At 41.3% G+C, this 24,747-nt stretch overlaps 1 protein-coding gene across 9 annotated transcripts in view; it reads left to right on the plus strand.

The window, feature by feature from the left end:
- Positions 1-24,747, plus strand: part of ENOX1 (ecto-NOX disulfide-thiol exchanger 1) — a 723,730-nt gene that overhangs the window by 353,603 nt on the left and 345,380 nt on the right. For all 9 annotated transcript variants that reach the window (XM_068267775.1, XM_068267774.1, XM_068267784.1 and 6 more), the window contains one exon: positions 7,068-7,122. The gene's annotated coding sequence lies outside the window, so the exon portion shown is untranslated. The remainder of the gene's footprint in view (positions 1-7,067; positions 7,123-24,747) is intronic.

A 24,747-nucleotide genomic window follows, 5' to 3' on the forward strand; every position in this document is an offset into this window, starting at 1 on the left:
TAGATGGAGACTGATTATATTGTATCAGCTTGTACTTTTTTCTATGATATCTTTTTGTTGACACATTTTCCTTGCTTGCATCACTATGAAGCTATGAGATCCAGACTTTAATAAGACCATTTTATAGGTTTTCATTTATATTGTCATAGCTATTAATATCTGTTGGGATTCATGCATATGTGAATTGCAGTTATAAGTCAAAATTCTCACTAAGCATGTTTCATATTATGCCTTTCTGTATTTGCTTGTAATAATTTTGAAAAATGTAATAAACATGATAATATATTAAAAAAAAAAAATAGGTTTTCATTTAAAATCAAAATCTTTAGCATTTCCAAACCTGACGTCAACAACTTTTGCGTGGGCCACCCGCCTAACGTTAGCAGGCACTTTACATTTTTGACTAAAGTAACATTGTTCACAGATTACCAAGTGCAGTTATAAGTTTGCTAAACATTAGACAAATACCTTCATGTTTTTCCTATATGCAAAATATAGAACTCTGAGGCAAAAGATGGAGTCCTTCACTTGTTTTGCAGTCAGTCGTATATTCTTGATAAAAGTTAGGGGAACATGCAATATTGGTGTTCATCTCGCTAACAATTAGTTAAAATGAAACACGGTATGAGCTATGAGGATAATCCTCTATTATAAAACCCCTTGTCTCTGCGTCCCATCCCTGCACTTCCCGTGTGTGTGTATGTCCCGTGTTTTGCACTACTGCGCATGTGCAGGGAGGGACGCAGAGACTGAGGAGAGCTGAGGGAGGACGGGCCAGAAGGGGCACGGCGACTGTGTGGCAGAGGTGGCAGTCACGGGGGAGGATGAGAGAGGAGAGGAAGCCAGTTTTTAAACGTGCTTAGGTCTTCTAGTTTTACTATATTACGATAAGAAATGGAACACCTGTCTGGGCTTTAGGATTTTTCAAGCTTTCATTATCAGATTTCATTAGATCTTGGTTATTGACTTATTGGTAAATCCAGGTCTGTCTACTGTGTAACTTTAAAGAAAGATAAAGTAACCCCTGGAGAACTCAGCATCCACAGCCATACCTACTATCCCTAGAGACACATAAAGTTTGCACAGAGTTTCAGAATGTCATCTGTATTAGCAGTAGGAAACTCCTTTGGCATCGATTATCTGAGATGTCTGTGCCTGCACAAAGCTGAAAATGTTGTTTTCATTTTACTTAAAGGACACCCGAGGTGAAGTTAAACGAATGAAATAAACAATTGTATCTATCCTCCTTCTCCTAAAAATGGGTTTTTAAGATATTCCACAGTTTTATTTTATATTTAAATCTAGTTTTTATGTTTTTGCTGTTTTATTGTTTTTGCTCAATGACACATTCATTGAAGTATGCCAGAGCTAAAATCTATGAACTATTGACCCATTTTATCTTGTTCCAGCTCTCAGGAGCCATTTTCTGCTGGGAAAGTGTTTTATAGTTGTAATTTCTTATCAGTGAGGGTCACACTGTTGTCTGACTCAGACAGGAACTGCCACTTACATTCCTGATGTTTAACTCTTTAAGGCAGAGAAAGAAAAAAAGGACCACAGCATAATTATTTGTGTGCTGTGCTCTGTACATACACTTGTCTATCTCATCATGTCACATGTCAACTGTATCCTTTAAAAATAAGTTTGAGTTTGAAATGGAGTTACTAAATTATTAAAAACAAAAGTTTGCTTTCCTAAAACAGAAAGAATTTGCGATAATTCAGGTTGGAGTGAGCTTGAGATGTTTCCCAGTGCATCACTGCTGAATATATGCAAATTAACCATTGTACCCTTAGAAGCTAAACACACCTCCAGAACCGCTGGATTGCAATGATGTGTCAGCTTGTTAATTTGTACAGAGCCATAATAATCCAACGTGCATACAGACTGTTTCGGATTGTTTGATCCTCATCAGTGCATGGCATGGATTAATTTGGCTCTATGCAGTAGGGCTTGTAACACCGAGAGGCACAGACTAACCAGCAAGCTCATGGTGACCCAGAACTCATTGGAGTGTGTAAGGGACTACAATGGTCCTAAAAGCCCCCTTACTAAGGTGTTAAGAAAAACAAAAGTTTGCTTTCCTAAAACAGAAAGAATTTGCGATAATTCAGGTTGGACTGAGCTTGAGATGTCTCCCAGGCATCACTGCTGAATATATGCAAATTAACCATTGTACCCTTAGAAGCTAAACACACCTCCAGAACCGCTGGAATGCAATGATGTGTCAGCTTGTTAATTTGTACAGAGCCATAATAATCCAACATGCATACAGACCGTTTCGGATTGTATTCGTATTCCCCTGTAAATTATTAAGAAAGGTTTAAATCATCCGTTGTAAGGAACAGTGCCTTCCATGACTATATTAATATGACGCTAAATTACAATTACAGGTTTTAGTTAACTGCATTAGAGCTGGTTGAGCCTGCACATTTTAGGTGAAATAATTTTAGGTAGATTGTCATCTTTTTGTATCTGTTATATAGCAAGATCTTTGAATACTCATGTCTAGCTATGACAATTTGGGTCCCACTACTCTACTTTGTTCTTCCTTATATTACAGTGAATAAGTTAGTAGTACACCGTAACCAAGCAGCTCGGGGGGATCCAAAACCACAAGGAGAATATAGGGGACTTTTACGCATTACAGGTTCAATGCGTAAAAATTTACGTATTGAACCAGTAATGCGTAAAAATGCATGTGTTAATGTTCCTGCACTAGCGGGAATGCGTAAAAATGTACGCAATGCATCCCGCCGACCTCCGAGGTCGGCAAGCAGCCAGCGGGGGGACTGGAGCAGCAGTGAATGACTACGAGGGCACAGGAGGGCTGCATGGGGCTGGTAGAAGCCCCAGGTAAGTGAAACTCATTTTTTTATTTTGCTTGGACATTCCCTTTAAGCTAGTAGTGTTATTCTATTGTTGGATGAGCAGGTGGCAGTAGAGCAAGGCACAGTGGTGGGAGATGACACAATGCAACAGAAACATCACTTTGGTAACATTCAGCCTGCCATGGAAGTTGCATGTGTAAATGCAGTGATTAATGCCTTAGAGGCCACTGAAAGTAATCCAATTAGGAGTCCCCTTAGTGTATATTATTAATAAACATCCCATGGTTACTCACCAAGGTTATTGATTGTAAAAGAAAACTCAGCAATACCAGCCCGGGCAAGAGCAATATATATGCAGCACATGATATAGCCAAGCTGGGCTATTTGCATCAAGACATCAATATGTGGAAATTGTGTTTCACTGGGGATACACATCTCATTGTAAAATATGTCTCTTAGCATTTATCCAGGCTTGAAAACTAAATGTATTGAGTGTTGTGGAGTGGAATGTATCTTACCTCGGGATAATCATTTTCACCATGATTAGAGGTGTAGGGCTTTGTCTCTTTATGTTTGTGTATTACTGGCTCAGGGTGGAATACACTTTCACAACACGCTTTTTTCTTTCTCTTTCTTTCAGTATTGATTTGAAACCGTTACATGTCAAGCAACACAAGGAACAGTATCTTACAGTTCCACTTTGTACGCCAATTAGGCTTTTGTAATTTAAATGTTGCCTTTCTCAGTGATATGGAAGCCTTGCCTGGGTAGCTGGGGTATTCTCATTCGGCATTAGTGCTGTAAAATAATGATTTATTAAGGTTGTGGAAGAAATATTGATTTCACTAATAGCTAGCTTCAGCCCCGGCATACAATGTTTTACATTTTACTTGGCTTAAAGGGCCACATTCTTTCCCTCTGCACTTGTGTGTGACTGGCTATGAATATTTAAACTCGCAGGAGAGATTAGTATTCCTGCCAGTGCTAGGGGTAAGGCATACATTGATTTAATAGGTGCAGGGCTTTCATTATGTCTGACTGTTAAATTGGTGGTTTTCATTGTAAAACATTTAGGATAATGCTTTCTGTTCTGTATTCCGGAGATGGAATATATTCACTTATAAGAACAACTGACTACAATGCACAATATCTGACATCTATTTTTTTTCCCTTTCTGTCATTTATACCTTTGTTTTTTTTTCTTTTCTTTTTCTTAGGCCTCATTTATGTGGTAGATTGAATAACACTGGTGATGTATTGATTTACATTCATGGGAACATGTCATTTTAGTAAAATGTCTCTTAGGCAAAACATGTAATATATGCATTCTCTATTGTGGACTCCATTGTAGAACATGCCATTGATTTGGCCATCTCTGGAGTCAGTGCTTTCTGAAAGAACACCCTTTACAGCCATATTGGGTGACAGTAAAATATCTGTAGGTTCATCTGACCTTCTCCAGCCCTCCTCTTCCTGACCTTTCTAGCAGGAAAAAATCAATTAGCTTCAGTGTGTCTTTATTGGCCAATTGCTGTTGTACTCTGTCAGGAAGAAGTGTTGTAGGAGGTGTGCGGCTCCTGACCCCTTCACAGAGGAAATTATATCTTGCTCAACCAAGCCCTGAAAATCACTTTTCACTTGCTGTAGATCTGGTAGGCTGATAGATTTGGCTCTGCATATCTAGATGTCTGATTATTGTTTACTATCTGTTCACAACTCAGAGTAAATTTGCATTTTTTAAATAAAGGTCTACAGAGAATACTTACTGCATAGTCTGTATTTGCTTGTTATTTTTCACATAAGCAGGAAGGGCCATATAGTTTTAGATAAGTAAACCTGTAGTCATGTCACTTCCTAAACTAAACTGTTAGTGAGCGAAAGCTCTTTCTTGTCGAATTACTTCTTTTCTATCCCGGGAGAGCTGTGGCTTTGGTCTGTAAGCGTCTGATGGCTGTGACAAATTACTGATTTCAAGACCACTGTAAATACGGACTTAATATCTATGAACGTAGAGGCTCAGTTAAAATTTTTTATAAAGTTTGGAAGAAATGGCTATCTGCATTTCACATAGATATTTGAAGTCTAATTTTGCATCCTATGCTCTGCACAATCTGACAATATCGCTACTGATGTTATCTACTGTGCTGGTTGGGGGTGAGAGGGCGGGTGGGTTCGGGGTGGGGGAGACCATGGGGTTGTTTTGTTTTTTTGTTTGTTTTTCTGTTATTTGTAAATTTGTTGAAAAATCAATAAAATAGTTAAAAAAAAAAAAAAAAAACAAGTTAGCTTGACTTTAACATAGTTTCTAGTGGATTATGTGATCTTTCTCAGAACTACTACAGTCAGTATGTTTTCTGTAAAGAATTAACACTTACATATGTAAGCACAGTTATTTATCTAGATGCACCAAAGTGTGCCACAAATAAAACCTCCTACTTGGAGACCACAAATTTGGCATCTAACTATTGTGGCCTAGTGGTTCTACACTGCACTAATGTCTGTAATCAGTAACTCATGGCTAGCTATGGAATTGAGCATGAAGGTAGCTTCGGGGAGTGGGGCTTCCAGTACATCAGCTATTGACCAAAGTGGCTGTAACATTGGATTCTCAGCCAAAAGGACTGTTCCTGATTATTTCGTCTGGAAATGTAAAATGGGTACAAATGAACTTAACACCACTGCTCTCCCATGTAGAGATTCGCCCCTGACTTATTTTGTTCACCGAGGGGACTTTCAGGCCCCTTTTACACTATGGCAGTGCAGTAAGCTATTTTACAGCAAGAGGCCACTAAGTCTATGAAAGTCTATGGAGATAATGGTCCCAAAACTGCTTCCCAAAATGATCTCTGGAAGGCTGCCTTTCAGGTCTGTGGTGGGAAAGTGAAAGTGAGGATGATGGTAGTCCAAACCCAAAGAAGGCATACATTTATTAAAGGCACTCATTGAAAAGGAGGCAGGAAATAGCTGACCGTTGAATATCTGTTAAATTATCATTATTCTATTACTTAATTCATATAGTATAATATCTGTAATATTTACAGATACTTTACTGTAACCTAACTGCTCTCACACAGAGCCCTCCCTATACTGATGCCTAACCCTAAGACCAACCTGGTGGTGCCTCACCTTAAACAACTCCCATGCCTAACACTAAGGACCCCCTCCACTGACGGCTAACACTAAAGACCCGCCTCCCGATGACTACTGGTGTCTTGGTGAAAAGAGCAACCGCTAAAATAGCAGACTCCCACTATTTGTAGCCACAGTTTGCACAGCAGGCCCCCTTTTCAATAGGACATGTCTCATGCCCTTTTCAGCTGTTTCACAGGCCTTGTCTGAAGAACACCTAGTTATTCCTAAATTAACTTCTGTATTTTTTTTAGTTTAGTACAAAACAGTATATCTTAAAGGAATCACGGATGAACAGCAGACTGCAGGAGGACAATTGCGAGGGACTCATATGAGCTTATAGGGCTGGAGGACACCCCAGGTAAGTATTGTTTCTTCTTAATAAGTCAGCTCTGGTACACTTTAAGGGAATTACATTGAAGGAGACAGCCTTTGCAAAGACTTGTAGCTATACATAGAAAATAAGAGCTGATTATAGGCAAGGAGGACATTACAAGATTAATATAGGTTGGCAAAGGTCAACGTAGGGTATTTTTGTTTATGGGGTAATAGAGGACATGAGATGTGAAGTAATATGAAAGCAAAGCACAGTAATTTGAATTTTATTCACAGGTGGATGCCACTAAATAGATTAGAAGAGAAGAGAGGGGCAGCTGATAAGGAGCAGTGCAGGAATGGGTGGTGGATCTGGTAAATGAGATCAGTATCTTCAGGATATTGATGATTTACTTGGTTTGTCACCTTCCAGGTGCTTTTAGACAGAGTTCCAGTGGAAATTTTGTCTAATGTTCGCACCGCAGCTGCTGCCTATTTTGTGACTTTTGAGATGGCTGACAGCCATTTTAAATGCGACGGCAGGAGGAAAAATATTGAGGGTAGACCGGCAGATCTGACAGTCACTAGCGTTTAGGTGGTATTGGAGTTCAAAAGTGCCTTCAGAGGTGTAGTTTCTATTTTCTTCCTATATGTTTGTGTCCATAATAAAAACTGTTCAGTGACCACAGTGACTTGTAGTGGACCTGTATTCATAATTAGAACATGTTCTGTAGTTCTTCTCTGTCTGCTTTTGAGAAAGTTATTTAGTGACCTCATTGTTTTCTGTTACAGGTTAAGCAAAAGTTTGAAACGAGAAAACTCTTGAGGACAAAACTCGCCAAAAAAGGTACCTGCATTGTCCTATCCCCAGGCATTCCCATATAATTGTTTTATAGATACCTCTGGCAGATGCAAAGCTCGCAAGTCCCAACGAGGGAGAGTAATATACACTGCATATTACAGCAAATCACAGCCCCGTGGATTTTCCGGCCCTGCTGTGCAGAGTTTGGCTGTGCCATTCGTTTCACCTTGAGCAAACGGCTTGTGTTTTTTTTTTTGTTTTTTTTTTTTTGCAGAAAAACAAATATCTTTTTTTTCCATTTCTTGTTTTGTTTAATCTTTAAAATGGAAGTGTGGAAAAATCTGCAGTAGTTCTTCAGAGCTGTAATCATTTTATGCTTTGTTGCAATACCATCTCCTCTGGGATTATTGGGCCGGGGAAGGTCAGACTGTTTGCTTTTTCTTTTTCCTATAGAAATTGCATTACAAGGCACAATACTGAACTGTTTTCATCATCATTTTAAATGTATTCTACTTTCTATTGAAATGTTTTCACTGCGGTCTATTTTTGGTCTTGCTCCAGTTTATTTTTGTAAGCCGTTCCTGAAAGTGGCATTATTTACCAGCAAACTGCTGACTAAGGTTTACATTTTTTTTATTTTTTTTTTTAATTACTCAGCTTTTTGCTAAATGTAATCATTGCTGAAACTCTTTCCCTATGGTAGAAAGACTTGTTTAGATTTGATTGGATTACAAGATCACAGACTGACCTCTCAAGTAAACACTATGTAACTCTTTGTCGGGCGAGGCGACATTTGTAGGCTGATGGTGCTTCTGCCACCCAGTGGAGTTGGTAACTAATTTTGAATTGGTGCAGATTTTGTTAATAATATACAAATGTATGCAACTCGGACTGGACCAGTTGAATGCTATAGCTTATGACTTTGATTGGTCCAAACGCAGAAATTTGCATACAGTTAAAGTGGAAATAAACTCACAAGTTCCTCTTTTTGCTTTAAAAGATTAGATACGCCATGAAAACATTTAAGAAAAAAAATCCTAATTAAAATGTATGGAAATATTGAAAAAAGTTTGATGTTTGACTTGGATTCACTTCATTAGAAGCGTTGACATGGTTAAGCTTGTTTTTGCACAGCTTTTTTCGCAGCTGCTTATAAGACACTCTGACCTAGCTAAACAAGCACAGAGTTACAGTTCAGTGAATTTAATCAACAATAAAATGTGAAATAATGACTTTTCAATGTGTGCTGTACTAGAGTGCAAATAAAATTTGCATCAACTAAAAGTATCTCATTGACTGTCTTTCTGTTTTTATTAAACAACATTTTTAGGCAAAAGAGTTTGTTAGAATGAGATATTCTGCTACATAATCTACTATTTAGATAGTACAATCTTTGCTGTATGGGACCTGCTGATAAAGTAGTCATGATCTGTGTTCCGATTTGTAGCTTCATTTAAACATTTGTAAACGATCTGGGCAAGGGGGAGATCATTTCTCTGCATTAATATGAGAATCTGACACTGGCTGGTGTGAGTGCTGGGTAAGTGCTTAATAGAATATTGGTAATCTAAATTACCCATAGTTTTACTAGTGGTACCACCCAACGCTCAACTCATGCAGTGGTGCGGCCACACATACTTCAGTACCTAACTTGTATTGAGTCCTTGGGCAAGGTGGTCTACTGGGGGCGCATTCTTAGTGGCTGCAGCTCTCAAGCACTTTGAGCTTGCAGGAACAAGCTGTAAATATACAGCGCACACACTTAGCACGGGTTAATATCACCATGTGCGCAGTCCTGTCAGAGTAGAGTGCGCTTGTAATGCGACCGTGATACTCCACTAACACGGCTGCTACTATGGTAATTAGTGTAATGTAACGCGGCCACGCTGCTGGAGTACCATGGTTGCACTACAAGCACACGCTACGCTGACAGGGCTGCGTGCGCACAGTAATATTAACCTGCGCCGTGTGTGTAGTATATTTACTGCTTGCTCCTGCATCCAGCTCTTTGAGTCTGTCAGGAGTAAGGCACTACAAAAAGGTTAGCTGTGGGATCACTATATTGAGTAGGATCACTATAATGTCGTTGAGTCCAGTTAGCTTTAAGTATCAGGTGGCTCTCAATAAGACATATGTTTTGGAAGAAAATGGGGATGATTAGTCACATGCAAATAAATCTGAGTTGATGCAGAATTGGGCAAATTGATACAGCTGACAAATGGATCAATTGAATAAAGCCAAGATGTGATTTAATTGGTTCATTTTCAATCTGCCTAAATTTGCATTACAACATTGCATAGTTCTGCATCAACTCATAATTATTTGTATTTCATTGGTTATCTATACCAGATAAGTGTTACAAGCAGTTATCCCTTCCTAACCTATATTATTTCCTTGTTTGTCTTCCAGGATCAGTTGTCTTAGAAGGTAACTGGGGTAAAACCTAGTTCGTTTTATTAGTAACAGTATTTCTAGGAATTTTCTAGGCCAGCATTCTTTTATTACCACCCTTCCTTGGGTTTTTGAGTGACTTTTGTTGATGTTGTCTCAGTATGTTTTGTCCTGTTGGTTGAAGTTGCTTTTTTTAAAACTTGGCTTTAAGGAGTGTTTGTTTCTGTATGAGACAGAGACGGCCATCTCCTAGTTTCTGCTTTCCTGTGTGTGCCTGGATGAAGAATTTAATTTGGGCGCCAGCGGCCACCTGGTAAAATGGGCACCCTGTAGACTGCAGTGCTAATTGCGGCTATGCTGACCCTACCAGGTAATTGGGTGCTGGAATTGCCAATCTCCGGCCGTAAGTGCACAAATGTGGCTATTATCACACTTTAATTTGGACACCAGATATCGTGGTTGGTAGTGGTGAAGGCTGCATGGATATCGTCAGATTTTGCATCAAGGTGGTTGGTTAAGGTTAGACATCAGTAGAAAGAGGGCTCGTGTGAGGAAAGGGTTAGTTTTAGTGTTAATTATCAGTGGATGGGGCGGGTCGGTCAGTTAGAGTTAGGCATCAGTAGAAGGAGGGCTTGAGTGAGGATAGGGTTAGTTTTAGTTTTATTTATCAGTGAATGTGGCGGGTCGGTCAGTTAAGGTTAGACATCAGTAGAAGGAGGGCTTGTGTGAAGATAGGGTTAGGTTTAGTGTTAATTATCAGAGGATTTTGCGGCTGGGGGTGGAGAGGAAAAGTTAGGGTTAGGCACAGAGGGAGTGCTAGTGTGAGAAAAGGGTTAGGTTAAGAGTTAGTGGAATATCGGTACAAATTAGGGATGGGACGAATCCACAATTTCTTCGAATCCGAATCCGGATCCGAATCTAAAAAGGTTCTCGAATATCTCGAACCTTTCGAATCCCGAATCTAACGAATCCTGCACATAAAAATTGTGCGATCCGTGGTATAGTTGCCCGCAGTATAGGTACCCAGGCATAGGTAGCGAGGTAAAGGTGCCTTCAGTATAGCTAGCTAGGTATGGGTGCCTTCAATATTGGTAGCTTTCAGTATAGGTAGCAAGGTATAAGGGCCTTCAGTATAGGTAGCAGGGTTTATGGGCCTTCAGTATAGGTAGCAGGGTATATGGGCCTTCAGTATAGGTAGCAGGGTATATGGGCCTTCAGTATAGGTAGCAGGGTATATGGGCCTTCAGTATAGGTAGCAGGGTATATGGGCCTTCAGTATAGGTAGCAGGGTAAATGGGCCTTCAGTATAGGTAGCAGGGTATATGGGCCTTCAGTATAGGTAGCAGGGTATATGGGCCTTCAGTATAGGTAGCAGGGTATATGGGCCTTCAGTATAGGTAGCAGGGTATATGGGCCTTCAGTATAGGTAGCAGAGTATATGGGCCTTCAGTATAGGTAGCAGGGTACATGTGCCTTCAGTATCGGTAGCAAGGTATAGGGGCCTTCAGTATAGATAGCACAGTACATGTGCTTTCAGTATTGGTAGGTAACTAGGTATAGGGGCCTTCAGTATAGGTAGCAGGGTATATGTGCCTTCAGTATAGGTAGCAGGGTATATGTGCCTTCAGTATAGGTAGGTAGCTAGGTATAGGGGCCTTCAGTATAGGTAGTAAGGTACATGTGCCTTCAGTGTAGGTAGGTAAAGGGACCTTCAGTATAGGTAGCAGGGTATAGGGCCTTAAGTATAGGTAGGTAGGTATGTAGGTAGGTAGGTATAGGGGCCTTTAGGTAGGTAGGTAGGTAAAGGGACCTTCAGTATAGGTAGCAGGGTATAGGGCCTTAAGTATAGGTAAGTATGTAGGTAGGCAGGTATAGGTGCCTTTAGGTAGGTAGGTACGTATAGGGGGCCTGTAGGTAGGTAGGTAGGTAGGTATTGAGGCCTGTAGGTAGGTATAGTGGCCTGTAGGTAGGTATAGGGGCCTTTAGGTAGGTAGGTAGGTATAGGGGCCTTTAGGTAGGTAGGTAGGTACGTATAGGGGGCCTTTAGGTAGGTATAGGGGGCCTTTAGGTAGGTGGGTATAGCGGCCTGTAGGTAGGTAGGTAGGTATAGCAGCCTGTAGGTAGGTAAGGATAGTGGCCGGTAGGTAGGTAGGTAGGTAGGTATAGTGGCCTGTAGGTAGGTAGGTAGGTATAGCAGCCTGTAGGTAGGTAGGTAGGTATAGCAGCCTGTAGGTAGGTAAGGATAGTGGCCGGTAGGTAGGTAGATAGGTAGGTATAGTGGCCTGTAGGTAGGTATAGTTGCCTGTAGGTAGGTATAGTGTCCGGTAGGTAGGTAGGTATAGGTGCCTTTAGGTAGGTAGGTATGTATAGGGGGCCTGTAGGTAGGTGGGTAGGTAGGTAGGTATTGAGGCCTGTAGGTAGGTATAGTGGCCTGTAGGTAGGTAGGTATAGGGGCCATTAGGTAGGTAGGTAGGTAGGTATAGGGGCCTTTAGGTAGGTAGGTATAGGGGCCTTTAGGTAGGTATAGGGGCCTTTAGGTAGGTATAGGGGCCTTTAGGTAGGCAGGTAGGTGCGTATAGGGGGCCTTTAGGTAGGTATAGGGGCCTGTAGGTAGGTAGGTATAGCGGCCTGTAGGTAGGTAGGGATAGTGGTAGGTAGGTAGGTAGGTAGGTAGGTAGGTAGATAGATAGAACCCCCCTCCCCCGCCAACCCCCCCACGGCCCCCTCCGTCCCCCGTGCCTCCTCCGCTCACCCCTGCATAATCTACTCACCTTTCCCGTGGAGCGCAGAGCGGCAGACCTCTTCGTTACTTCCCTGTTCCCTCTAGTGGCCGGACCGGCTCTTACTAATGACGTCATAGTAAGAGCCGGTCACTAGGGGGAACCAGGAAGTCGGCGAGAGGTCTGCCGCTCTGCGCTCCGCTATGGATAGGTGAGTGGATGCGGGCAGGGGTCGGAGGAGGTCGGAGGAGGACGAGTGCGAGCGGCGGATGCGCGGCGATGCGGCGTCGGGATTCGGCGGATTCGTATAATGGAAAATGGCGTCGGGATTCGAATCCACGAATCTCGAATATTTCCTAATATTCGAGGGATTCGTGGATTCGCCGGATTCGTCGTCCCACCCCTAGTACAAATTATAGATATTCTGCTATCAGAATTAGCCATTGACTGTAGTAGAATATTGGTAATTTTACAGATATTTTCCTAACTGCTTTCCCTGTTACCCAAATTACCATGGCGCATGTACGTGTGCCTGGACTGGAGCTGTAAGGAGTCTGGTGTTTTCCTTTAATCTCCCTGGCGTTATGATTATTTCCAGATTGGGGTCTAAAAGCCGTGCAATTTTTTTCACAAGCTTTTAGACCCTAAACACAAGAAAACATGTACCACAGATACATCTGCAGCAGCTCCTGCATATAACTCACTCAGACCCGCGATTACTGCTCTGAGATTCGGATTTCCGACCCGACTCGGGATTACTGCTAAGGAGGTTAATTGTTTTGTCTTATCCTTGAATTTCGACTTTTTTTTTTTTTATCTAAAAGCTATTTTTCTTTAAGAAAAGCAATACCATTAGTATAAAATGTGCTACCAGGAGTTGTGAAAATTAGTAATTCCTAAATGATAATTTTATTCTGCACTTACTGTTACTGCATCATGCGCTTCCTTTTATTGGATTGTGTAGCATTCATATATTTTAGCCGTAACAAGCCCTAAATGCGTGTCTTTATTTTACTGCTGCCATCTTGGAGTGTCCTTGCTTGAATTCTGCTCATTACATCACATGGTCTAGTTAAAACTAATTTAACCAATTCACATCTATTATTCTCAAATAAATAATTCTCTTGTAGTTAGAGCCAGATTATATCTAGCACATACAATTATCTCCCACACTCCATGAAAAAAGCAAAGTGTCCTGGCAGAGCCAAGCACAGATTGAGCAGTAACCACATTCTTCACAGATGATTAAAAATCACATTTCTGAAATAGGAATGCTTCATAGAAGTGTGTGCTGGAGGAATCATTGCAATAAGTGCTGCAGCACTTCTGGGCTTTAACCACTTGAGGACCCACCCTTTACCCCCCCTTAAGGACCAGCGCTGTTTTTTGTGATCTGTGCTGGGTGGGCTCTGCAGACCCCAGCACAGATCAGGGTGTATGCTGAGCAATCAGATCGCCCCCCTTTTCTCCCCCCTATGGGGATGATGTGCAGGGGGGGGGCGGTCTGATCGCTCCTGCTGGCTGTATTGTTGCGGGGGGGGGGCACCTCAAAGCCCCCCTCCGCGGCGAAATTCCGCTTCTCCGCGGCTCGCAGGCTATTCACGGAGACCCGCTCCGTGATCTGACAGGAAACGGCCGCTCGCGCGAGCGGCCTTTCCTGATTAATTAGGGAGGCACCTGGCGACGCAGAACTGCATGGCTGGTCCTCCAGCTACCACTTTGCCGCCGCATGGTATGAGTGTGCGGTCGGCAAGTGGTTAAAGAATATTCCCAAAGAGAAGCAAATACCTTTGGACAAGTTAAGCCTCTATGTTCTTTCCATTTGTTTATTTTCAGCTTCTCCTGCATATAATGTTAGTGGTTCAATAAGAGTAAGGGAGCTTTCGGCTGTAAAGCCTTCGTCGAACAGGATCGAAGCCGACTCAGGCTTTACAGCCAAAAGCTCGCTTACTTGAGCAAGGAACCAACCAGACACTCTGCGGAACAGTTGAAAAAGGCACATTTGGCATCCTGTTTATAAGATAGCCAGCTATAATAGCAGATGCAGGGGCAGCAACAAATAACAGTACACATAGCAGCTTCCCTTCTGAGCATTTTAAGGGGAATAGTTAACGTTAGGTGCGGGAGGGGGGTGGGAAATTAAGGTTAGCTGCCCTCTGGGGGGGGGGGGGGGAGGGATTAAGGTTAGGCACCATGAGGGGGTGTTAAGAGTTAAGTTAAAGACAGGAGATAAGTTTAGTGAATTGAGGCCATTGTATAGTGGGATGAAGCTGGGATAGTAGTTTTATTTAGGCTTTGTGGCTCTCTACAGGAAAGATGAAAGCAAAATGTATGCTCTTTCAACCTACAGTGCCTTCCACAGTCTTGTTGAATAGCATTTGGGGCTACAGGCATGCTTTAGGGGGTTCTTGAATGCAGTCCAATAATCTGACTAAGCACTCTGATTTCCTTGTTTTGTGGTTTCACGTAAGACAAAATTGAGCAAGATAATCTTTCCCTTCAAACCATGTCTATTAATTTTAATGTGCTAACTAGTGCTAGGATTTAATTTGGCATTCAAGCTAATGTTTTTTGGAAAAGGATTTAGGCCATGGACAGTGCCTCTCTAATTTACATATATGTCCCAATCCATACTCTATACAAGTAATAAGTCTGAGTAAGAGCAATGTATGATAATTTATTTATGAAATCATCTATTAGTCTTATTAGCCTTGCTGCTCATTTTCTCTGAATGCTTGTATAGCTTTTAAAAATAGTCTCTAGAAATTTAAATGAATAGCAAATATGCTACATCGCATCAACCTGCAATAAATTAACTGCTGAGTGCAACTTCTTAAGAAGAAAAACTTTGTGGCTTCTATAAGGAGATATTAAGACTAAAATACTATGAGATATTAAGCCTAAAATTATCATAATAGTTTTTATTGATTTTTAACATTTTTATAGCGCCAGTATGTTCTGTGGTACTTTACTATTGCAGCAAAACAGGCAATCAATACATACAGTTACATGATATACACAGGGTAGTTCAGAGTACACGGTTATACAAGTGTATACATTAGAAGATATATAGTCAGGTTTTGTGAGCCAATTTACAGCAATACTGTGACACATTGGAGGGTTGCCTCTACCCAAGGTAGCTTACATCCTAATGGAATAGAGGGTGAGAGAAAAAAGTGAAATGAGTCAGTAAGCTTTTATGTCTGACTAGGAAGAAGTTAATGACATCAGGCTGGGGCACAGGGCAGGTGCAGTGTTCTCCCCAGAATGTTTTTCCAGGTGGGTGGCATAAAAAAAGTAACTGGGTGGAGCACGACCGGAGAATGCAGGTCTGGCACAACTCTGCTTATAACATAGCAGGAGGATTAAGAGGCAAGCCGATGACAACCAGGTGCTCACCCAAATCAGCCGGGTGTAGCACCCGGCTAAAAGACCCTGAGGAGAACACTGAGGGGGCATGTCCTACGTCATATTATATGCATGCTTGAAGGAGTTTTGAGTTTACTTTTAATAATCATAAGAAATGGTAAGTATCAAATTGAGGAGTGGGGGAGAGTTGTGGAAGAGAGTTGCACAGGATGGGGGAAATTCTTGAGGAGCCATGCATGAGAAGGAGTTTGTTTCCAGGGTGGGGATTACGTTTTGGGTGTTATCTGGAGATCAGTCCAGTAATTACCATACATTCTTTTTTACGATAGGCAGTTAGTGGAGGGACTAGTATAGAGGAGTAACGTTTGAGGAGCAACAAGAAAGGTGGATGTGCTGTGCAAGGGCAGATGTGGGAGATGTTTTTTTTGTTGGGGACAAGAACTATATGATAACTAGAAAATAATAAGTTTGGTATTGTCTGTGCCAAGTTATAGGAAATGGGAGTACATGGAGAAAATAGAATTGAAACATTCAGGGACACATGATGCTAAAGGCAGATTTGGGTGTCCTTAATATATAGGTGGTATTGGATGCTCTGTGAACTAATGAGTGCTCCCAAACCATAGCTGTATATGAAGAACAAAATGACAACAAAGACCTGAGCCTTGGTGTACTCCAGCTGGGAGTGGAAGGAGAGTGAGAGTGTGTGGTAGTGGAAAATTCAAACTGTCCTATAAAAGAGGTCAGAAGAGTAATGATGAGCAAGGATACATTTGTGAAAAGTGAAATTGTCCCAGTGCCAAGGGCGTGGGTTGCGTTCTATATGCGCACACTGGAACTTTCACTCTGAAGGCGGAAGTGTAAGAAGATAGAACGTGGCATGGAGTACATCAGAAGGGAGGCAGGGGCTTACGTCAGTTAACCCCCGCCATACATAACCCACTCTCCCCACACAATCCGGAATAATTTCACTTTTTGCTAGATCGTTCTTGCTCATCCTTACTGAGGAGTACCAAGATCGTGCAAGACTTTGGAATGCTTAAAAAGTTGTAGAAATGGGAACAGCAGTGTTACTACTGTTAATACTGATAATACTGAAGACAGATTGAGATTTAGTATGTAGGAACTTGACACGCACCATACTATCACCACACCACGCTTTACTTCTTTTTAAGTGTAATTATGTGCAAAAGAAAAAGTGATTCCAGTAGATCTTTTTACCACCGGCACTGCTGATAAGTTGTAAGTGAGCGAGAGAAGAAGCTGCAGAACTGTCTGGCCTAAGCTCTACCACTTATGTTGTTGTACACCGTCTCTGAACAGAAGTATTGCTGAGATCCTGCAAGCATTGTGCAAGACCTCGTGCCAGCTGTTTTTATGTGCTGCTCCATAGACCAATACAGACCACTGCATACCGACCACCAATACTGATCAATGATTACAGACCACCAATACAGACCACTGCTTGATTACTTTTCTGGTACAACAAAATTCACACACATCATTCACACACATTATTTGTGTGCATACTTTTTCCAATGCAATTAAATTGGTACTTTTTAGGGGGTTTTGTTTAACATAGTTCTGCTTCAACAGTTAAAAAAATGGTCATATCTGAATAATAAGCTTCCATGCTCCGATTAAAAAAAAAAATGAAAGGTCTGAATATGAGTGATTTACAATATTCACTCATCGTTATCTACACAAAGGAAATAACCTTACTAATCCTAAGAGATGGAAGAGTGAAACTCTACTTTATTCTCTACATAATGTAATAAAGGCGCAGATAATAAATAAGAAGGTGGCAGTTATGAGCGAACATTTTAAATTCATGGGCTCTACTTACTTCGTGAATATAACCTTTGTATTATTCGTTTTTCATGCTGAAGAGCATCTACATATGCTGTGTGTTTATGTTCGATCTTATAACGGTAGAGATGGGCACTGGCCGCGGGAGCCAACAGTCATTTACCGGAACACAAAGTGCCATGGAAAGTATTGGGGCAGCTTGTTTGAGTCCCATTACGTTGACCCTGGCTTGTTTAACGATGGGAAATTGTACATTAGGTAAGGAAATAGCAGCTTTTAAAATGTGCTTTTGCAAATGGAGGTGTCAGGGCTGTAGTCTCTCAGGTCATGAACACACTGATAATGTCATTTTAGACGTGCCCCTGTCATTTTAAGGGCTCCTTTTCTCTTTATATTTAGCATCTGGCAAATGTTAGTTGATCTAATTAGTAATTACATTGTCAAATATGGAAATGCAGCTAATTGCGCGCTGACATCGTCTGCTTTGCATACAGACCTTGGTAATGAGCGTTCTGTAGTGTGCAGACTAGAGTGATGCCAGCAAAAAGCAAAGTACATACAGAAATGAGACACAAAAGGTGACCTCCTCTGACAAACTGCACTGTACTTTTATTAATACATCCAGACAAAACTGCTTCTGGTAAGATGTCAGTGCTTCCCTTGGTGAATCGGGGTTGCATATTGTGTCTGTGGATCAAATTGTTTTGGACTTGTACATTTCACACAGGTGCTGCTACTTAGCGGCACTTCTTGAAGAACTTTAATTATGATCACTTAGCAACGAAAAGCACCTGTTTACACAATTAGGCAATTCAATGCACACAGACAAATAACAGGTATGAACCCAGGGACACTGCGCGCAGTAGCGTGACAATCTACAGCAGTGTTTTCTCTACTGAGTAGATGTAGGTTTTAGAAAAACAGAATTGTCACCATTGAGACAAGGTAAGCTTATTAATTACTGGCAGAACTGTCCTGGAGAATAATGTGCCTGTGATACTGTTTACTGTTTGTGCTCTAGAGCAGAACAGGAAGGGAAAAAAAACAACAATTTTGTATTTCTTCTCTACAGTATATGCAGGTCATATACCTTCGGGGTTGTTTGAAGCATAAGAACAAGAACTCAGTTGATCCTACGTTCCATTAATATGTAATTTCCCTATTGGTGAATTTTGGGCAATCTTTCCATTGCTGTTTACTTAACCCTGGTATACATACATACATACATACATACATACTACAATTGGCACACTGAAAATGTCATGCATCTGTTTTCTAAACTCCTAGTTTATCCTCCCAGATTTTAAAACTTTAGCAAAGGTGAATTGGGACAATGCCTACGGGCACAGATTTCCCATTTGGGGCAGCTGTTTCAGAAAAATTTTACCTTTGAAAAGTTAGTCATGTGACCCAGGCTCCCTTAACCTATTTTGGTTCCTGGACGTAGTTTCTACGTCCAGGAACCATGCGCGCTACCGCGCGCCCCCGCGGCCGAACACGCGCGTGCACGCGCACTCCCGGCCGCGGATTCGGTAGCCAGGGAATTGATGTATTGGTCTATGGTGCCCGATCATTGATTCCTCTCCCCCGCTGAAAAAGCGACAGCTTCTCTCGGAAGCTGCGCCTTTTCTGGCCGTTCCCTCTGTGATGAGTCACTCTAAGCGTGTGTTACGCTTAGAGTGACGTTATGTAAACAAACTCATGGCCGCCATCTTGTGGCCAAAAAGTAATACTACACCTGTAAAAAAAATTAAAATTAACACACATTTACATTATCAATCTATTGTTTACCTCCCACCCTTCCAAAACTACCCAAATAAAATGTTTACAATAAAAAAAAAAAACCATTACAATAAAAAAAACAACAACATGTAAATATTTACCTAAGGGTCTAAACTTTTTAAATATCAATGTAAAGATGAAATATATGTCTATATTTTTTTTATTTTAAACTTGTAAATAGTGATAGATGCAAAACGGAAAAAATGCACCTTTATTTCCAAATAAAATATTGTCGCCATACATTGTGATAGGGACATAATTGTAATAGTGTTATAACCGGGACATATGGACAAATACAATACGTGAGTTTTAATCATGGAGGCATGTATTATTTTAAAACTATAATGGCTGAAAACTGAGAAATAATGATTTTTTTCCGTTTTTTCTTCTTCTTCCTGTTAAAATGCATGTACAGTAAAGTGGCTCTTAGCAAAATGTACCCCCCAAAGAAAGCCTAATTGGTGGCGGAAAAAACAAGATATAGATCAGTGCATTGTGATAAGTAGTGATAAAGTTATAGGCTAATGAATGGGAGGTGAACATTTCTCACGTGAACACGATGGAACCTGAATGGGTTAAGAAAAGCTTGCAGCTGCAAGGAGACTAGGTGTTCCTCAGCTACAAAACGTCTTTCACCACTATAGCCAGAGCCACACTACCCACCCTCTCCCTCTGCTGCTTGAAATTCAGCTCTTTGTGGCCAGCACTGCTGCTACAGCAGATTCTCATTTTTGCGTCTCTCCACAGAGGTAACTTCATAACAGCAGAGAGGAAAGCATGTGGTAAATGTCTGGCTTGTGTCCTCTCCCTGACTACCTTATGCATCATAATGGGCAAAGGGGAGAGGGTGGTATCTGGACAGCTTCCTGTTTAGTGCTTTTTTGGGCACAAAGTGCTTTGAATAGCTTGGGCTTACTCGGTTTTAATTTCTGTGGACATTTCCACATGTGTAAGAAAAGCTAAACGCAAGACCATTTGGCAATGTGGATGGAGGTGGGTGCAGGTATGTCTAACTTAACTTTCCAACAGCTGCCATTCAATCCTCTTGGTTAAAGAGATGGCTTTTCAGTTGTTGCTCAAATTAGCTACTAAGAGAGGAAGTAAGGGGCAGCATTAAAAACCTGATTTTGATTCAATGACTATGTAGGTAAATCAGATTGCAAGCCAATTATATAGGAGAGAACAGAGGCGCCAAAAGGCTAAAAGGGGTTTTAAAAGAGCTTAAAAGCCAAAAATTTGGTAATTAGAGGAGGCAGTGGTGGACTTACCTCCTCCAAGCAGACACAACACGACTGTACATTCAGTCTATTTATTAACGAACTCCAGATAAAACAAAGCAACGCGTTTCACGGGTCAGCGCCCGCTTCCTCAGGCAATAGAAAAAGGAGTTACAGCTGCAAATGACAGAGATCAGAGGGTATATTGTTTCTGCTATGATACATCCTACATTTAAAGCTTCGATCAATGAGTGACAAACATGTGCAACATAATATGGTATATTGGCAGTAAAGGTACAGTATTTTGTATTATAGAATTGTTATGTTGGTGGCTTTTTTAACCCCATACTGGGGTATGTTTTGCTGCCACTGTTTAGTTTGTTTTCCTGCCATTCACACTCTCTTACTACCTTTGATCTACAGTCACCTCTTTTGCTACTTGCTCTGTAACTTGCACGTCCCATGGCTACAATTGATAAACCCCTCCCCCCCCACTCCCTCCTCCTGATACACAACTTTCCCTTGGCCTCTCCCCCTCCCCTCCCCCCATCCCCCAGGTTTCCCCCATCCCCCACCCCTGTGTGGTTCTCCTCCCCTCCCTTTCTCTTTATCAAATTATTTCGCCCCCCCACCAACACAAGCCACCAACATAACAATTCTATAATACAAAATACTGTACCTTTACTGCCAATATACCATATTATGTTGCACATGTTTGTCACCCATTGATCGAAGCTTTAAATGTAGGATGTATCATCGCAGAAACAATATACCCTCTGATCTCTGTCATTTGCAGCTGTAACTCCTTTTTCTATCGCCTGAGGAAGCGGGCGCTGACCCGTGAAACGCGTTGCTTTGTTTTATCTGAGTTCGTTAATAAATAGACTGAATGTACAGTCGTGTTGTGTCTGCTTGGAGGAGGTAAGTCCACCACTGCCTCCTCTAATTACCAAATTTTTGGCTTTTAAGCTCTTTTAAAACCCCTTTTAGCCTTTTGGCGCCTCTGTTCTCTCCTATATAATATTGTATCCACCCTTGGTGGAGGGTTGCGACCCTTTTCTACTATCTACAGAGTGCGACTTCTTATTCCTGAGTGGGGTCAGGATAATCTCCCCACCTGCATTTACAGTGGTTGCCTATTGGTGACCCATGCTTGTGAGTATAACAACTATTACTCTTTGTCATTATCCCCTTTGTCAATACATACTACACTATTGGGGCTCTTGGTGTTCCTCTGTTTATCTCGTTTGCAAGATTGCAAGCCAAGGATGTTTATAAAAGTTACTGAATTCAGAAGTAAGCGTTAATATATTATAGGTTATGTATTTCTTATAAAACACTTATAATGCTATACAAACTGGATGACTTTTTAGCTAAACGTATGGCATGGCCACTTCCATCTCACTTCCATCTCACAAGGCTCCATCCATTTTCCGGGTATTGTCTGAATGCAAATGGGTTCTAGCATGGAGTCACTTGGACTCGCTGTGATGACTAGTAAAGTGCTGTATAAGCACATCTTATGTTTTTAGATGTTATTTACAGGTAGACCAGCAGTCCACATTGTGGTAATGATGTGGGTGGATGTTAGTTGGCAACTACCTCCTTCAGTAGATTTCTCGTCTTAAAACTGGTAATTCAACGTTGTCTCTGTTCCTTCAAGTTTTTTGACAGGTTCTGAGCAGCATGATGGCAGTCAGGGAAAACTCCATAGGCTTCAATGGAGCTGACTATCTATGATATTGTGCTGTGCAGAACTCAAAGGCGCACTTGATGTATGAGTTATATACAGACGCTCACCTTTACGCCCTCAATTGCAGGGTGTTGAGTAGTGTTTCTCTCTGAGAGGGACTATGTTATTTATACACAATAAATTTGAAGCAATGTAAAATACCAGCATTGTTTGACAGCAGACTTATGTGAAGAGAATGCTTATGCTGCATTTTTAAGATATATTAGTATTTTAGAAAAGTGTTTTCCTTTCAACATTGTCTGTGGGATGCCAATGGCAGAGAGTCTGGTTTTGAGTTATTACAGGTAAATGTTACTGTGACATCTCTCACTCTCACCGCTGAATGCACAATTCTGTTTTTTGCTTCTCATAAAAATGTAACTTTAAGGCACATTCCAGGCACATTTTTTTTTGTCCCCCCAAGATCTGTGAAGACACTCATCTGCAGAGCGTGCTTTTTTAACGTTTTAAGATTCTTAATTGGTTAATGTCAAATCCGTTTTGAAATATCTGGTATGGAGTCCAAGCATTGGCTACTTCCTACATGATGAACTGTATATACCATACATGTCAAACTGTGGCCCGGTGGGCAAATTAGGGGAGAAAGTGGGATGCACTAGACACCTGGAAACTGTAAGGGGTGGGGGGCAGGCACCAGCAAACTGTATAAGGAGGGAGCAGGCCACTAGACACCAGGGAACTGTATTGGAGAGGGAGGGGACCACTAAACCCCAGGGAACTGTATAGGGGAGGTAGGAAGGCCACTAGGCAACAGGGAAAGCTATGGGGGAGGGGACACTGGACACTAGGAAACTGTATAGGGGAAGGAGGAGAGTTACTAGACATCAGGGTACAAGGGAAGGAGGTGGCCACTAGACATTGAGGTTGGCCCACGACTTGATCCCAGTGTTTATCTGGCCCACTATGTATTTGAGTTTGACAACCCTGGTCTATACTGTAGGCTGCTGTCTGTGAGAGATTCAGTCTGGTCAGTAAGGAAGATGGAATCCAAGCATCACCAATAGGCGCACCCACAGAGCCTGAAAATAAACTCTGTGACCAGTGCTTCTGGTTATGCAATCAAAATTTCAAGACATAATTTTTAGCTGTGGAATCCTATTTCAGTCTATGAGATAGCATCTGAGTACTGTGATTACTGAGCTGTTGGATGGTATTTTTAGATCTGTCTATTGAGATGGACTTTAAGCTCGGGGATTAATTAAAAACATGAACACAAATTATCCCTGCTGGGAAGAAAATAACAGGAAGTAACTAGGAGATAGTCAGATGATCTGTCCAAATTAGGAACTGTTGTCTATTTTATTCTTCCACAGATAAAGCAAACTCATTTAATGAATAGCGTTTATCCTAGTGTTATGCTGGCAAAATTCTATTAGCTGAAAAGGAAGAAAAGTAGTGCAAAATCACTTTGTGTTTAAGACATTGAAAAAAAGTAAAATGCATACAAATACGCAGCTCAAATTAATTGATAAGTCTGAATCAGGAAAGGCGTGGTCCATCAGGTAGAACACATTCCTCTCTTTCTCAGTCCATCCTAAACACTGGTATGGATCTGGCACTCCAGGCCTGGAGTTCTTACCTTCTATTCTGAATTCTATTATTGCGCCAAGTGATTGGTGAAGATGCTGGTGACCCTGATGTTCGATAATCAGGTTGCTTATATGGTCATGAGAACAAGCTCTGCACTAAGTGCATAAACTGGATCAGCAAATAGGCATTGTTGTTTGAAGTCTGGCTTTATAGAACAGAACATTTTTTTGAATAAGTTTTCCTTAGGAAGGAATCACTCTTGGCCAGGTTTGCACAGTTTTCCATATTAGGACAATCGAACTGACACCAATGCACACCCAATGTGAGGCAATGTGTAGGTGATGGCGGGTCACATTGGTGAATGAATTAGTAAACTTTTCTTCATTCTTGTCATCTACTGACAAATCAAAAAAAATGTCCAGAGTAAATAGGAAGTGATGACCTCATCACTAGAGTTGGTACTACCTTTATGAGTCTGGAAAAGGGAATCAATCTGGCGTTGTTTTGGTCCCGGATGATTCTTTATGGAGTAGTTTACTAGTGGACATTTGAACCCCAGCCTGATGCTTGCTGTTGACAAAAGGGTTTATATGCATTGTGAAGTAATTTTTATTGTATATGCATTACAGTTGCTGATATTCTTTGCAAGTGTACTCCAGAATGTTTCTTGAATGTTATCATCCTCCCCATTTCATTCTTTAATGCAAAAAAGGGCTCTGCTTCCAAATTCCTCGCACAAGTACCCACTTTGTGTCCTTCAAGGTCATGCTCTGGCCATATTATAGTTGCTCAATTGCCACACCCACTCCAGTTATCTGAGTGGGAAGTGGTGGTTAGTGTTTTTTTTTCAGCCACACATCCCACCAATCTGAAAGGTTACAAACAGGCTGTGCACCACACCCCCTCCAAGGAAGTGATATAGGATGCCAACTTGCTGTGAGATATCAACCCTTCTCCACAAGTAATTGTGAACTGGACCAGAAGTCCTGACAGTTTTTCCAGGAGCATCCCTTGTTGGTGGGCCCTCTTATTTATTTACAGTTGTGTTAAAAATTATTCAACCCCCACTGAAATTGAGTGTTTTGGCCAGTTTGACATT

The sequence above is a fragment of the Hyperolius riggenbachi genome, chromosome 2 (assembly GCF_040937935.1).
Source record: "Hyperolius riggenbachi isolate aHypRig1 chromosome 2, aHypRig1.pri, whole genome shotgun sequence".
Classification (NCBI taxonomy): Eukaryota; Metazoa; Chordata; class Amphibia; order Anura; family Hyperoliidae; genus Hyperolius; species Hyperolius riggenbachi.